The sequence below is a fragment of the Olea europaea genome, unplaced genomic scaffold (genome assembly GCF_002742605.1).
Source record: "Olea europaea var. sylvestris unplaced genomic scaffold, O_europaea_v1 scaffold63, whole genome shotgun sequence".
NCBI lineage: Eukaryota > Viridiplantae > Streptophyta > Magnoliopsida > Lamiales > Oleaceae > Olea > Olea europaea.
The window spans coordinates 817847-834131 of NW_019264660.1; the positions used below are offsets into that span (position 1 = coordinate 817847).

Below are 16285 nucleotides of genomic sequence, written 5' to 3' on the forward strand. Positions count from 1 at the left end.
TTGAGCAAGAGACTCTAATAGTTCCTGTATGGGTATCCTTCCCTCTGCTTCCAATACATTTACATGCCAAGGGGTTCCTTTTCGCTTTATCTCAGGCAATAGGAATTCCCTTGAGGATCGATGAGGCCACCTCCGACTTGAGACGACCTAGTGAGGTAAGGGTGTGTATTGAGGTGAATTTGGCTATAAGTTACACGATAGGGTTTGGATTGAGCGTGCTGGTAACCGTGGCTTCTGGCAGACTGTTGTTTACGAGAAGTGGCCAATTTTTTGCTTCTCTTGTAAACACTTGGACCATTCTTATTATCAGTGTACTACGGTTCCTCCTCCTCCTCCCCCTAAAGTTGTTGTACGTCCCCTTGTTCAACCCCCTATTACTAGGACTGACAAGGGTAAAGGCAAGGTGACATTTGTAGAGCCAAAGAAATAGTGGGTGCCAGTTTCAGCAGTGCCTTCTGTGCTTCCCACTACTACTACCACAGTTGTGACAGAGACAGTATCTGCACTGATAGTTCCTACCTCTACTCCTATCACAGTTGATCCAAACGTACCTTTGTATATTCATTCAGCTACTGAGCCTACTCCAAATGCTCCTATCGAGGTGCCCACTTTTCCTATTATTACTTTCGTAGCTCATATTCCCACAGCTACTACTGATGTACCCCCTGAGTCGACACATATCAGTTCTCCACCATTGAAGACACACAGATGGTACTTAGTTAGCATAGGAATTAGGTACAGGGACAGTTCCTCATACCACTCTTGCATAGGGGTTGTTGGCTGAGATCAGCTCAGAACGACACGGTGTCAAGCATATGTTAATTGATCACTTTAAGAAGGACCATGGAATAAAAGTTGGATCTACCATGAGAGTTACTATTGAGGACTTGGTTTTTAAGCTCTTTCATGAGGGATCTTCTATGAGTAAGACTCCTACACATACATCTTCACCCGATCCTTCTATCATAGCTCCTACCAAAATAAGGTGAAAGAACATATACAGAGAGACATGGATGGCATGGGCCTTATACACTGCGTGGAAAATGCAGAGGACGATGCCTCTACAATCAGCAGGTCAATCTCCCATGACTCCGATCTTGTAGCACAGAGCACCATGAGATTAGACGTACCTAAAACTAGCACCATGAGATTAGATACACCCGCTTTTCGCCCGACATTTAGTGCACCACCATCCGAACAGTACTTTTCACCTAAGCAGGCTCCTTCACGTAGGTGAGACCCCTCTCCAACGAGGGAGCCGACAACACAAACTACTATGATCCAAAAATATTTCAGACCAGACGCATGACCCGGTCGATGTCTATATACTACCACCCGAAGATTTACCCTCGGGAATACCCTTGAGTAGCTTTCACTAGTTTTTGTTCATGTCTTGTTCATTGTGATTGCATTTTATCTTGAGATATTTGTTGCAATTTACATTTGTTGAAGGTCAAGCCTATGCCCCCCTTCTTTATTTGTATTATCGCTTTTCATTATATAAAATAAACCACACTAGTGGTATTTGCTAAAAAAAACAAAAAAAAAGCAAAAAACACCAAACCCTAAAACCCGAACCCTGAACCCATGATTTTGAATGAGAGAAAGAAGTGAGGAATCCTCTTTTCGATTGTGACTCCCCCACTCCAGTCGTTGCTTTTCTTTAATAGCTGCTTCAGCTTCAGCCACTCGAATTTTCGACATTCCTTTTTATTTCTCATTAAACGAATGGCATCTTCTTCTGGAAATCCTAACTATTCTTAGCATGATATTCTTTTGTTTATTGCGGGGCATATCTTATTTCAAGATTCATTGACTGACTTGATTGGAATCCTATTTCTAGTATACTTATTTTTATTTTTATTTTATTTAGTTATATAACTATAACTATTCCATTTATACAAATTCTCTTGTTTTCACCTAGGATTCTTGCTAAAGAAACCTAGTTCCAAATAAAATGAAAATAGAATTTTTATTTTATGTTTAGAATTTCTTACTTATTATTTTTAAAATTATTTATATTATTCTAAATTCTTGAGAGATTTCTATTTTTTTTAGGAATAGAATCTGGAGTTTGTCCTTTTTTTCTTAGTGATTTCGAATAGAATAAGTATTCAAATGTAAGAGAATGGATATCTAGCGTTGGTATATTCCTTTTCTTTTTTTATTAGATGGGTTTCTCTTGATTGAATACAGAAAAAGAAGACCATCCTCTTTGTGCTTCGATAGGTTTAGATAAGGTATACGAAGAAAAAGCCTATTTGACATTGTTGACTATGAAACTTACCAAAGAGATTCGTTTCTCAACAAACTTTGGCTTGTCCACAAATACAGCAGGTCATTACCTAGATCTATTTGAATTACCCTTTGAAGTTTTTAACCAATTTTGTGTCATGATTTTGACTTCCTAAATTCATTAGGGTTAGGTATACCAAACAAAAAGAGATATCAATGAACTTCTATGAAATGGTTTCACGGGATTCAGCCAATTGTCTTGATTGTGAAATATCATTGAGAAATAGGAATCTGTGTTATCAAAGGATTTCCTGCGATTATTTCTAGTATGGAATGAGTCAATCATCCACTTTGGGATCTTATTGAACAAAAAGATGATATTGTTCCTCCATTGATCAAGAATTTTGATTTTCAGGAAGTATCATGATCATCCAATAAGAAGGGTTTCAATTTTTTCAAATGAACAATTTGAAGACCTATTGATTCTAACAACTGATTGCAGAGTTGATCATTCGGACCTTTCAATTCATAGATGTAGATCTGATTGCACCCGCTGCTCTAACTAATTGTCCACCCTTTCCAAGTGTGATTTCTATGTTATGTATGGCCATGCCTAAGGGCCTATCGATTGAGGGAAGATTTCATGACACTCTGCTGGGAAAACGGGTTGATTATTCAGGTCGTTCCGTCATTGTCATGGGTCCTTCACTTTCATTACATCGATGTGGATTGTCACGTGAAATAGCAATAGAGCTTTTCTAGAATTTTGTAATTCGTGGTCTAATTAAACAACATTTTGCTTCGAATGTAGGAGTTGCTAAGAGTAAAATTCGAGAAAAAAATCGATTGTATGGGAAATACTTCAAGAAGTTATGTAGGGGCATCCTGTATTATTGAATAGAGTACCCACTCTACATAGATTAGGCATACAAGCATTCTAGCCTATTTTAGTGGAGAGGCATGCTATTTGTTTACATCCATTAGTTTGTAAGGGATTCAATGTAGATTTTGATGGGGATCAAATGGCTGTTCATGTACCTTTATCTTTGGAGGCTCAAGCGGAGGCCCGTTTACTAATGTTTTCTCATATGAATCTTTTGTCTCCAGCTATTGGGGATCCCATTTCCATACCAACTGAAGATATGCTTATTGGACTCTATGTATTTACGAGTGGGAATCGTCGAGGTATTTGTGTAAATAGGTATAATCCGTGGAATCGCAGAAACTATCAAAATCAAAGAAGTAACAATAATAATTATAAGTATATGAAAGAACCTTTTTTTTTCTAATTCCTATGATGCAATTGGAGCTTATCAGCAGAAACGAATCAATTTAGATAGTCCCTTGTGGCTCCAGTGGCACCTAGATCAATGCATTATTTCTTCAAGAGAAAGTCCCATCGAAGTTCACTATGAATCTTTAGGTACTCATTATGAGATTTATGGACACTATCTAATAGTAAGAAGTATAAAAAAAGAAGTTATCTTTAAGGATACTTCTTAATCTCTATGCCTTGTGGTAATAATTCCTCTGGCATTACGACCTTTACCACAGTGATACTGTCCATAGATCAAATTATTTCGTGGATTGGATTTCACTTGACTGTCTGCGATTCCGTTATGTGTGCTCGGGGAAGAAGTTTTTTATAAATGTATCGCCATGCTATTAAGTATTTTGATTTAAGTTCTTTTCTTTCTAAGAGGTGGAATAGAATAACCCGGTTGAAGCGTAATGATCATACATCTGTAATGCATTTATGTCCCATAATAGGTCTCATTCTTTGACCCTTTCCCAAAAGTCAATGACTATTAGTTGCTATTACCTTAACTCCAAAGAAGAGTTCAACCCAATGCTTTATTTCTATCCTAGTTGATCCTGATTCGACATTAGAAGTATATTGATTTTTCCCTAATAATCGAATACTTTTGTCTATAAATACTGCATATTTAATTCCATGCATAAATTTATTTTCGTCCCTATGAGTTCTAGTCTCAATAAGAATGCTAGTTCTTGCTGTTCATCTATTATGATATGAATATACCACACCAATTCGTTATGTATGGATGATGAGATTCCATTGATACGGAGCCAATTTCAATAGACTTATTGGAGGGTCCCATTAGTGTGCATCCAATAGGAATTGAACCTACGAATTCGCCAGAGTTGGGAGCTTTAACCATTCAGCCATGGATGCTTAGTGGGGATCCTCGTACATGGTGAATAACCAAATTCCAATTGAAACGAAATCTTTAGGATAAATCAATGCAATTTAGGAAGAATCAATGAAAGGACATCAATTCAAATCTTGGATTTTCGAAACAAGAGAGATCAAGAATTCTCACTATTTCTTAGATTCATGGACCCAATTCAATTCAGTGGAATCTTTCATTCACATTTTTTCCACCAAAAATGTTTTCTAAAACTCTTTGACCCCCAAATTTGGAGTATCCTACTTTCATGCAATCCATAGAGGTCAACAAGCAATCGATATTTCACGATCAAGGATGTAATACTCTTTGTAGTAGCGATACTTATATATCCTATTAACAATCGAAATATGGTCGAAATAAAAAATCTCTCAAAGGTCCATTAGAGATCAAAATTTGTTAAAGAAATAACAAGATCTTTCTTTTGTCCCTTCCAGGTGATCGGAAAATAAAAATTGGTTAATATATTCAAGATAATTACGTATTTACAAAATACTGTCTCAATTCATCCTATTTCATCAGATCCGGGGTGTGATAGGGTTCCGAAGGATGAACTAAATATGGACAATTCCAATAAGATTTCATTCTTGAACAAAATTCATTTTTTGATTTGCGATCTTAGGTAAGATCGGTTCAGGATCATGGGATCCTTTTCTATCAGATAGGAAGGGCTGTAGCACAAATTGTACTTCTAAGTAATTACCCCATAGATCCTATATCTATCTATATGAAGAAGAGATCATGTAATGAAGGGGATTCTTATTTGTCCAAATGGTACTTCGACCCGATAGTACCCGTTTTGGGAACGTCCGGTGCCAAAGACACTGAATGGGTTAGTTACTAATCCCTGGACTATGTCATCTGCTGGGTTACGGGCGGGCATTTTACCAGAGGTTTCTAATCTACCCTTGTGTGATTCCTGTTGAAGCATATTCTCGAGAGTGGGTGCAGGGCGGACGATTTTCAAGTAGACTCCCCATTCATTAGATAGAGAAGATCACCAAGATTTCGTGATTTGCTGCCAAATTTATTCCAATTTCAAGAGCTCAGATCGAATGGGGTTACCATTATCCTTCTAGTAGTGACGAATCTTGTATGTGTTCTTAAGAAAAGGAATTTGTCCATTTTTCGGGGTCCCAAAGGGCGTGGAAACACATAAGACCTCTTGAATAGAATTGAAAAAGAGATGTAACTCCAGTTCCTTTTACAAAAAAAAAAAAAAAAGAAAGAAAAAAAGAAAGAAAAAAAAGAAAGAAAGGAGGAACTCTGAACTAAAATAAATAATTGTTCCGATGGAACCTTCTGTTCTATCGTAGATTGGCTGTAGATAGACGAACAAGCCATTACTTTTCTATTCATTATTATTTTGATTACCAAATCAAGTGACTGCACCAAATATAGAGAGTCAAAAAGATGAATCTGCTCTTAGGAATCATTAAATCCTATAAATGATTGTTCTGATGTATCATGGAAATTCTTTGATAGATAAGAATCAAATAATTTTCTGTGGTGAAACAAAATATCTCTCATTTTTCCCTCGATAGATTTTTTTTGTTTCCAAAAGACTGTTGCTATCTTGTTTTGAGGGGGGCACTAATCCTTTAAATCCGGTACCAAGCGGTATCATGCCCCCCCCAAAACAACGTTCTCTTTTTTTGGTATGAGGAACTTATCATGAATCCACTGATTTCTATCGCTTCTGTTATTGCTGCTGGATTAGCCGTAGGGCTTGCTTCTATTGGACTTGGAGTTGGTCAAGGGACTGCTACGGGTCAACCTGTAGAGGGTATCGCGAGACAGCCCGAGGCAGAGGGAAAAATACGAAGTACTCTATTGCTTAGTCTAGCTTTTATGGAAGCTTTAACAATTTATGAATTGGTCGTAAAAAGATCCTTTTGTTTAATCTTAGAGAAATGAAAAATACATATTTTTCATATTTTATTGCCTTGGACCTCTTGTTTGCTTTTTGAGAAAAAATACCAATTGAAGTGGAGGGTTTCTTCGAACAACAAGGGGCTGGGTCAACTATTCAATCAAATGATATTGAGCATGTTTTCCATCACTTCTCGATAAACAAGTGTGCTATTTCTTTGCAAAATTGTGCTCAACTTCATATGTGGCAATTCCGCCAAGATCTCTTCCTTAGTTGGGGGAAGAATCCGCACGAATCGAATTTTTTTGAGGAAGATATCGAGAGAGAATTTGATTTGGGTAGACAATGTGTGGTTGGTAAACAAGGGTTGGTTTTTTAGAAAGGTACGGAATGTATCGTCAAATATTCAATATGATTCCACAAGATCTTAATTATTTGTCTCTTTCCTTCAGCTTTTCTCAAATTAGCTTTGGCTATTTCAAGAGTTTTCTGAGCTTCTTGTGGATTAATGTCACTACCCTTTTCCTCATCATTTACTAAAATAATGATCTCATTATTTCCTGTTCTAGTAAAACCACCCATCAGAGCCATCGTTAACCATTGGTCCTTAAAGCGTATTCTCAAAATTCCTATATCTACAACTGTAGCAATAGGGGCATGATTTGGTAATATGCCAATTTGACCACTATTAGTATATAAAATGATTTCATTCACTTCTGAATCCCAAACAATTCGATTAGGGGTCAGTACACAAAGATTTAAAGTCATTTCTTCAAATTGCTCTTCATTTCTAAGTTCATATTAATTCTTGTTGTCGATTATGATTTTGTATGATAAAAAAATGAAATTATGAAAAACCTTTTTCTTGTTTATACTCTTTTTTTCTATGGAATTCCTTGTTCATCATTCCGAGTTATAATAGGTAGATTTATTTTGAAGAAGACTATTTATTTGACTTTACCCCCTCTTTCTTTGTTTTTTTAGACAAATTGAAGTGGTGCGCCTATGTTATTATTGCCAGATTTCAATGTCATAAAATTGGACTAGATATTAGCATAAGTAAACGGGAACCAAATAATTCTAGGAGGGATTATTCGTCTTCCTAGTCTTCGACACAAGAAAGGGGTGTAGAAAATTCCTTTTCTGGTGTCAAACGAGTAATGATTTTTTATCTTGTTCGTCAAAAATTCCTAGTCTTGGTTTCGATATTTCGAGATATATCAAAACTTTTTCAATTTTTTTCATGTAATAATATAAAATGATATAATAAGTAGTGGACAAACACAAAAAACACAAAAAAGAGGGAATTTTATTGATTAAATACAATGAACTTCTAAAAATTTTAATTTGGCTGAGTTACTCAAATAAATAGAGTAATAGAAAGTATTTTTATGATATCTAGATCTAGTCGACCAAAATATATATAATCCAGGAAGTTGAATGATTCCTCCTTTCTTCTAAGTTGGAAAGTACCCATAGATACTATCAAGTAATAGGTGTTTTGAATCAATCAATGAAATTCATTTTTCAAAAGCATCATCAAAAAAAGTTTTTTGAAACAGCAGAAAAAGAAATCTACTTTGTCATTTAGATGAAAAAAAGACTCTGATTCTTAAGAACCTAACAAGCCTTTTCCCCTCAAATCAGACAAACAATGAAGGGAATCCCGTTGAGTTCTTACAGCTTTCATGTCTACAACTCAATTCATCCGATTACTACAGGGATGAACCCAATCCGGAATATGAGCCATAAAAAAATACCTATTAAACAAATCACAAGAATACCAATTACGGTACATATTATCCAAAGAGGAATCCTTCCAGTAGTATCGGCCATTTACTCTGCTTCGCTCTAATTTTATGAAGTGGTAATTTTGTAAAACATTGCTTCTTTCATTCATTTATTCGATTTCACCAAAGAAAAATTACCCATTTAAATTTAATACATGATTACTTGTAAAAAAAAAAAACTTTCTATTTTTTCTAACTGCAATGACTAGAAGTGGTACTGATAATAATGATCCACATAAAAGGGCTGCATAGCCCAATATCATCATATGTACGTGGATTATTAACCACTCGGATTGAAGAGCGGGTACTAATATTTCAGATTCGTGTATTTGAGTTAAAAGACCTGAAGTAGCAAAGCTTTGGGTAAAATAGCACTTGGGCCGATTATTGCTCTTAAATTTATTTATTTTTTTTTTTGAAATACAGAACTATATGGATAAGGGATAAACTCCATGAAAGGAAGATTAATGATTCATATAAATTACTTTGATTGATTTTTTGATCAAAAGTACTATGTGAAATCTTCGATTTTTTCCTCTTCCTCTATCCCTATCCTGTAGGTACAGTGTTTGAATCAATAGAGAACCTTTTCTTCTATATGAATCAATCTTATTCCATTCCAATTCCTTCACGATACCTCCCAAGGAAAATATCGAGTGGATCCCAAATTGACGAGTTAGTGTGAGCTTATCCATGCGATTATGCATTCTTCGAATAGGAATCCATTTTCTAAAAGATCCTGGCTTTCGTACTTTGGTGGGTCTCCAAGATCCTTTCGATGACCTATGTTGTGTTGAAGGGATTAGATAAAGTGAACGTAAAGGAGTACCTTGGAATTCATAAGGGATTTACTTGTCTATGCATTGTTCTATTCGATCTTTTAGGTCCCAACTTCACCTCAAAGGTTATGCTACGATGCCCTTAAAGTCTATACACGATGGATAGACTCCTGTAACCATGACATATTTGCGCTTGCATGAAAATAATTTCTTTCCAAAAGAAAGTTTAATTCTACAAAACAAAAAAGTCTTTTTTTTTACGAGGTACAAATAGAAATTTGTATTTATTTGTTACGAAATCGACCATAGATCAATTCTTCTTTTGATTTGGGAGTATTGACTACACTCCTAATTTTAAGCTTCATGTTACTCCTGCAAAGTGACATGTCAGGTCCAGGGCATCCCAATTGGATTGACTGGGATGACAGTTTCTCATTCCGAATCTATAAAATCAGAATTTAGATTAAATCACACATCGTAGTATACTAGGCCTTCCAATTCTTTAAGAGGTTTATCTAAAAGATTCGCAATATAACTAGGAAGACGGTTTAAATAACACACATAGGTTACTGGGCATGCGAGTTTGATGTAGCCCATTTGATATCTTTGTATACGAAAATCGACAAATTCGACTCTACATTGTTCACAAAGTTTTGGGTCTTCTTTTTCATCTTCGATTACTCGATAATTTCCACAAGCACAAATTCCACTTTTTATAGGTCCAAAAATTCTTTCACAAAATAATCCATGTTTATCAGGTTTATTGAATCAGAATGGATGGTTTTGTGTTTATTATTAGTTCTTCCTCCTGAGTTGAGATCCATCATTCAGATAGATGGGGGTAAACTAATGAGCTCAGATATTAATGAACTCTATAGAAGAGTTATCTATCAAAACAATACTCTTACCGATCTATTGACAACAAGTAAATCCATGCCAGGAGAATTAGTAATGTGTCAGGAAAAATTAGTACAAGAAGCCGTGGATTCACTTCTTGATAATGAAATCCATGGACAACCAATGAGGGACGGTCATAATAAAGTTTACAAGTCATTTTCAGATGTAATTGAAAGCAAAGAGGGAAGATTTCACGAGACTCTGTTGGGGAAACGGTTTGATTATTCAGGTCGTTCCATCATTGTTGTGGGTCTTTCGCTTTCATTACATCGATGTGGATTGTCGTACGAAATAGCAATAAAGCTTTTCCAGACATTTGTAATTCGTGGTCTAATTAGACAACATCTTGCTTCGAAAATAGGAGTTGCTAAGAGTAAAATTTGGGAAAAAGAACCGATTATATGGGAAATACTTCAAGAAGTTATGCAGGGGCATCCTATATTGCTGAATAGTGCTGAAAATCCACATTTTATTTCTCAATAAAAAATGAGATGTTTTTTTAGCATTGTGGATTTTCAGATACTATACAATCAATTGAAGGGATGGATCAAATCTAATAAAAAAAAAAAAGAGGTTTCTTTTAGGAAAAGGATCAAGAAAAATAGGACTCAAAATGCAAGTACAATAAAAATTTCGTAATCTAGGAAAATTATCATATCCATTTTGTATCACTTTGGCGGCATGGCCGAGGGGTAAGGCGGAGGACTACAAATCTTTTTTCCCTAGTTCAAATCCGGGTGTCGCCTGATCAACAAAAAGCTCTAAATCTTTTCTTTTCTTCTCTTTTGTTGATACTTGTTTAATTCTAGTCTGAGGGTTTTCTAAAAGATTGTGAATCCTTGCATCTAGGATTCAAGGAAATATCCTAATCTAATAATAGTGGGGCTGTCAAGACTTCATGTTTCCCTTCTATTACTAAGGTAGTGTCGAATGACTGGATCTTGAATTAGATTGGAGAGCCTGATAGGAAATATGATTCATGCAGAAAGGGAAGTTGCTTTATATACGATGGACTCATGAGAATCTTGGAGTGCTCAAGTATTCAATCAATATTAGATTAGATGAATAATTAATTTTTATAGAAAAAGGGGCAAAATTAAATTCTTTCTTTTTGAAAACCCGTAGTCAAGCCCTCCTCTTTCTTTCACAGCGATAATCGAGAAAGGAGATACGAATTAGATCAAACAAAGGGGAAAATAGGGGTCTTTATGTTCATAATGATGTCATGCTTGCCTTTGGTACTCCAGAAAAATAGATTTTGATCGAACCTATATTTGCTCAATGGATACAATCGGTTCATGGAAAAACTTCATCTGGGTTTGATGTACTTTTATCTTCAACGAGCAGTCCGGCATTCAATGTGGGTCAAAGCATCTGGTTGCCTGGTTGGTTAAATGTTGTTAATGAAAATAGTAATTCATTATTCTTGACAATAGGTCCTGGAAACTTTTTGGTACATCATGCTACTGATCTGGGTTTACATACAACTACATTGATCTTAGTAAAAGTTGCTTTAGATGTACGCAGTTCCAAGTTAATGCCATATAAAAAGGATTTTGGTTATAGTTTTCCGTGCGATGGCTCGAGACGAGGGGGTACTTGTGATATTTTGGCATGGGACACATTTTATTTGGCAGTTTTTTGGATGTTAAATTACTATTGGATGGGTTAATTTTTATTGGCATTGGAAGCACATCACACTATGGCAGGGTAACGTTTCACAGTTTATTGAATCTTCCACTTACTGGATGGGTTGGCTAAGAGATTATTTATGGTTAAACTCATCACACTGAATAGTTTATCAGTTTGGGCATGGATGTTTTTATTTGGACATCTTGTTTGGGCTACTGGATTTATGTTCTTAATTTCCTGGTGTGGATATTGGCAGGAATTGATTGAAACTTTAGCATGGGCTCATGAGCGCACACCTTTGGCCAATTTGATTCGGTGGAGAGATAAACCTGTGACTCTTTCCATTGTCCAAACAAGATTAGTTGGATTAGCCCACTTTTCTGTAGGTTATATATTCACTTATGTGGCTTTTTTGATTGCCTTACATCATACCCATTCCAATTTAATTCAATTAAGAAGTATCTTCAAAGATAACTTCTTTTTTCCTAGTCAGGTCAACAAAGTCATGAAATATTTCAATTTATCTATTTTTTTTCTATAAAATCAAATGGGTTTACCTGGACCAATACATGATTTTCTTTAAGTCTTCTGGGATCGGGTCTTATATTAGGAAGTCTAGGAGTAGTATTACTTCCCAATCTAATTTATTCAGCCTTTTCGTTAGGATTGGTTCTTCTTTGTACATCTTTATTCTACATTCTATCAAACTCATATTTTGTAGCTGATGCACAACTCCTTATTTATGTGGGAGCTATAAATATTTTAATCATTTTTGTTATGATGTTCATGAGTGGTTCAGTATATTACAAAGATTTTCATCTTTGGATCATTGGGGATGGAGTTACTTCAATAGTTTGTACAAGTCTTTTTATTTCACTAATTACTACTATTCCATATACGAAAGCAAACAAAGCATGCCCAAAAGTAAACCAACCCCTTGGGCTGCTACGAAAAACACCATCAGATTTCAAAGTAGTGCGATCTAATTCAAAAATTTTACCCAATTGAGCACGTCTAGCAAATTTTTCACAATAGCAGGATTACTATAACTGACTCCATTGAGTTCGACGCTGTAGAACTCAATAGTTACACCTACTTGTTCAACACTATACTTTGATTCTGCCCTTCTAAAAGGAACATCAGCTCTAACAATTCCGTCGTCGTCTACCAAAACGACTGGAAATATTTCAAAAAAAGTAGGCATACAACGTATAAAAGGGAAGTACCTATCCCTCTGGGGGTAGGAAAATCATGATCGGGATAGCGGACCAAAAGCTATGGAACTTGGGTGTGGGTCTTTGGAATGGCTTTTTCCTTTTATTTATTATTTGTCATGAATAATGGAATCATTACAAATAGTATGCCCCCGGCCCATCCGCGTATTTTTTTATTTTACGCCTCATAACTCTTCCTCAACCAAGCTTGGGCAGAATAACAGAGCAAGTACAAGTATTAGTAGCATAACAAAAATGCCTTCCTCGTTATTAATATTTTTGCTTGCGGCAATTGTGAACTCTCGGGAGAATTGATGACTGCATCAAAGATGCAGTGCTAGTACATCTGAGAATTCTTAATTGGCTAGTTATAAATAGTCCCAGGGCTATGGAACAAAGGATTATCCCAGACCTACATCGAGGTATTAACGGTGATTTTCAAATCTTACAGAATAGAATGTGATACGATGAGATAGAAACAAAGACAGGGAACAGGTTACATACTCTTAACGATCAAAGCGAGCCCCTTTATTCTGAATTCGTTAATTGAGAATAAATCAAATCTCCCCAAATAGGATTCGAACCTATGACCAATTGGTTAACAGCCGACCACTCTACCACTGAGTTACTGAGGAACAACGGGAGATTAGATTCATTGAGTTCAATTCCTGTTCATCCATATTGAATCCAAACTTGGATTCCTGACCCAATAAATCCAAAATTCCTTTGTTTATCATTTGTTTTCCTTATTTTTTCTATAACCTACCTTACATCTTCCTTGTACAATCATCTGATGATACTTCATCAGATTTCCCTTGCACTTGATTAGTCACATAGTTACAAACCCAAACAAACAAGAAAAGCAAAATGAAAAAAAAAAAGAGTTAAGTTCTAAACTCCTTGTGATTTTTTGGAAGACGAAGACAAAGAAATAAAGATGAGGCCGTTATAGAAGATCTAATATCACTATTTTAGGGTTTGTTATTTCTTCGATGGGACCTTAAAAATTGGAAAGAAAAAAAGCTCCTTTGTTTTGGAAATTAAATTCTGCCCCCTAACATCCTTTCATAGAAAGGAAGAAATAATTGATGTATTTATTGGATCCCTCGGAACTGATGAGGCTCGAACCCTTTTCTAGTGACTCGTGGAGTTTTATAATTTCGTCAACTAAACAGGTTATCAAATGAATTGTAACTACAATTGAAACGATCGAAAAAGAAATATGAGTTAATATATGCTCTAAGGTTGAAAATATCATAAAAATCTTAAAAAATAGGAGTTCTTTAATTACAAGAAATCAGGAATTGAATTAATTATAGGATCTATTTAGTTTTTTTAGAAGATGACATGCCGCCACTCGGACTCGAACCGAGATGCTCTACCACTGCTTCCTAAGAGTAGCGTGTCTAACAATTTCACCCTAGCGGCTTGTCTTGAACTCATAATAGCCTATGAATAAGCAACTCTCTAGATTTGAGGATTTGAGAATTCAATTGGTTGCAATAATTTTTAGGAAACATTCAAATGGATGAATAAAAATTAGTTCAAATAGGTATTTTTTTTTTTTTAGTAAAGACATCCACACATCCTTAGTGACTTTTTAGGGTCCACCAAGGAAGGTCGATGGGGGTTAAGGGTTCCCCAACCATACTTATTTCATAAAAATCAAGAATACACGGAAGGAGGGGGGCATGAACTTGACCTCCAAAAAGCAGCGATGCAACAAATGAATATAATAAAATGAAAGTAATAAATGAGAAAGTACTACTTCCCTATACAATAAAAACAGTTTAATAATCATAGCCTAAATTACTAACCTCTGAAACTTGGCAATCCATGTTTGTCGATCTGCACTAGCGCCCTAATATGTCGAGGCAATTCTAGTGGTCCATACTCTAGATAGCGCCGATGATCCCAGCCTTCTGTAGCAAGAGAATCAGCAACCTGGTTGCCTTCTCTGTAGATATGTGAAACAATGTCTCTATCGAAGTAGATGAGGTCTCTGATCTGTCTAAGAATACCCTGAATCGACCATGGACCTCCACCTTTGGTGATGCGGTGAATAGCCAATGTTGAATCTGCCTTAAGCCAGATATCTGAAATTCCAAGTCCTCTGGCCAATAGAAGCCCATCTAGTATAGCTCTGAGCTCAGCCTCCAAAATGAAACATGGGCCATACGATGCTGAGAATGCCCTGATACAGTATCCTGCGTGGTCCCTAATGATGCCTCCACCACTTGCAAATCCATCTTTGACGCATCCATCAGTGTTGATCTTGTAGGATCCAACTGGTGGAGTGCACCAAACAACCATAATAGGAGGTGGTGAGAGAGGACAGGTCAAAGAAATGCCAAAAAAGGTTGCAAGTGTCACATCTCCTCGCCAATGCTCAACTCGGAATAGTCATCCCATATAAAGAGAGGAGATCATGCGGTAGACACTCCAAATAATACGTCTGGCCACCATACGAATACCTCTATGCTTCGCATCATTCCTCTCAGTCCATAGAAACCAAAATATCAGTAGAGGAATGATAGTACGAATGTGCCCACGGCTAACATGCTGCCCAGAATACCGCCATCTCTGGAACCTTTGTCGGACCCCATCCCCTGAAGTCATAGGTATCATAAAGATGTCTCCAAAGTGCTGCCATACCTGGTCAGAGATTCTGCTGCTCGTGAAAATATGATTGATGGTCTCAATCTCAGAACAACACTGACAACGAGAGGCCAATTGACATCCAATCCTCCTCTGAATAATCACATCTACAGGAATGAGATCCTGCCACAGTCTCCAACAGAGAGTGAAATAGTGGTAGGCAAAATTGGGCTCCACAGTAATCGATACGAATCTTGAGGCTGGCGAACCGAACGGACAAGCTGACATGCTGATTTGGTGGTAAAGTTACCATCAGATGTAATCCTCCAAACAAATCGGTCTGGGGCATCTGCATATAGAGGTATCGCCCTATTTGTTCCGCCATTTGAGAAGGAAGGGCATGTAATAACCGTCCAAAATCCCACCCAGTGTCATCAAAGAAATCCTGCACCTTCGCAGATGTGTGCTGTCTGTGTGGGAATAGGGATGCCAATGAATGATAGTACGAATGTGCCCACGGCTAACATGCTGCCCAGAATACCGCCATCTCTGGAACCTTTGTCGGACCCCGTCCCCTGAAGTCATAGGTATCATAAAGATGTCTCCAAAGTGCTGCCATACCTGGTCAGAGATTCTGCTGCTCGTGAAAATATGATTGATGGTCTCAATCTCAGAACAACACTGACAACGAGAGGCCAATTGACATCCAATCCTCCTCTGAATAATCACATCTACAGGAATGAGATCCTGCCACAGTCTCCAACAGAGAGTGAAATAGTGGTAGGTAAAATTGGGCTCCACAGTAATCGATACGAATCTTGAGGCTGGCGAACCGAACGGACAAGCTGACATGCTGATTTGGTGGTAAAGTTACCATCAGATGTAATCCTCCAAACAAATCGGTCTGGGGCATCTGCACATAGAGGTATCGCCCCTATTTGTTCTGCCATTTGAGAAGGAAGGGCATGTAATAACCGTCCAAAATCCCACCCAGTGTCATCAAAGAAATCCTGCACCTTCGCAGATGTGTGCTGTCTGTGTGGGAATAGGGATGCCAATG

General features: G+C 36.8%; 2 non-coding genes and 1 pseudogene across 2 annotated transcripts; 2 read left to right on the top strand and 1 right to left on the bottom strand.

Annotated features, from left to right (window-relative positions):
• The first annotated feature begins 1009 nt into the window (after positions 1-1009).
• Positions 1010-3738, top strand: LOC111389886 (annotated as a pseudogene).
• Positions 3739-10456: 6718 nt separating this feature from the next.
• On the top strand, positions 10457-10527 carry TRNAC-ACA. The gene has a single exon. It is a non-coding gene; the product is annotated as a tRNA-Cys (tRNA).
• Positions 10528-13190: 2663 nt separating this feature from the next.
• Positions 13191-13262, bottom strand: TRNAN-GUU. Its single transcript has one exon. It is a non-coding gene; the product is annotated as a tRNA-Asn (tRNA).
• Between the last annotated feature and the right edge of the window lie 3023 nt (positions 13263-16285).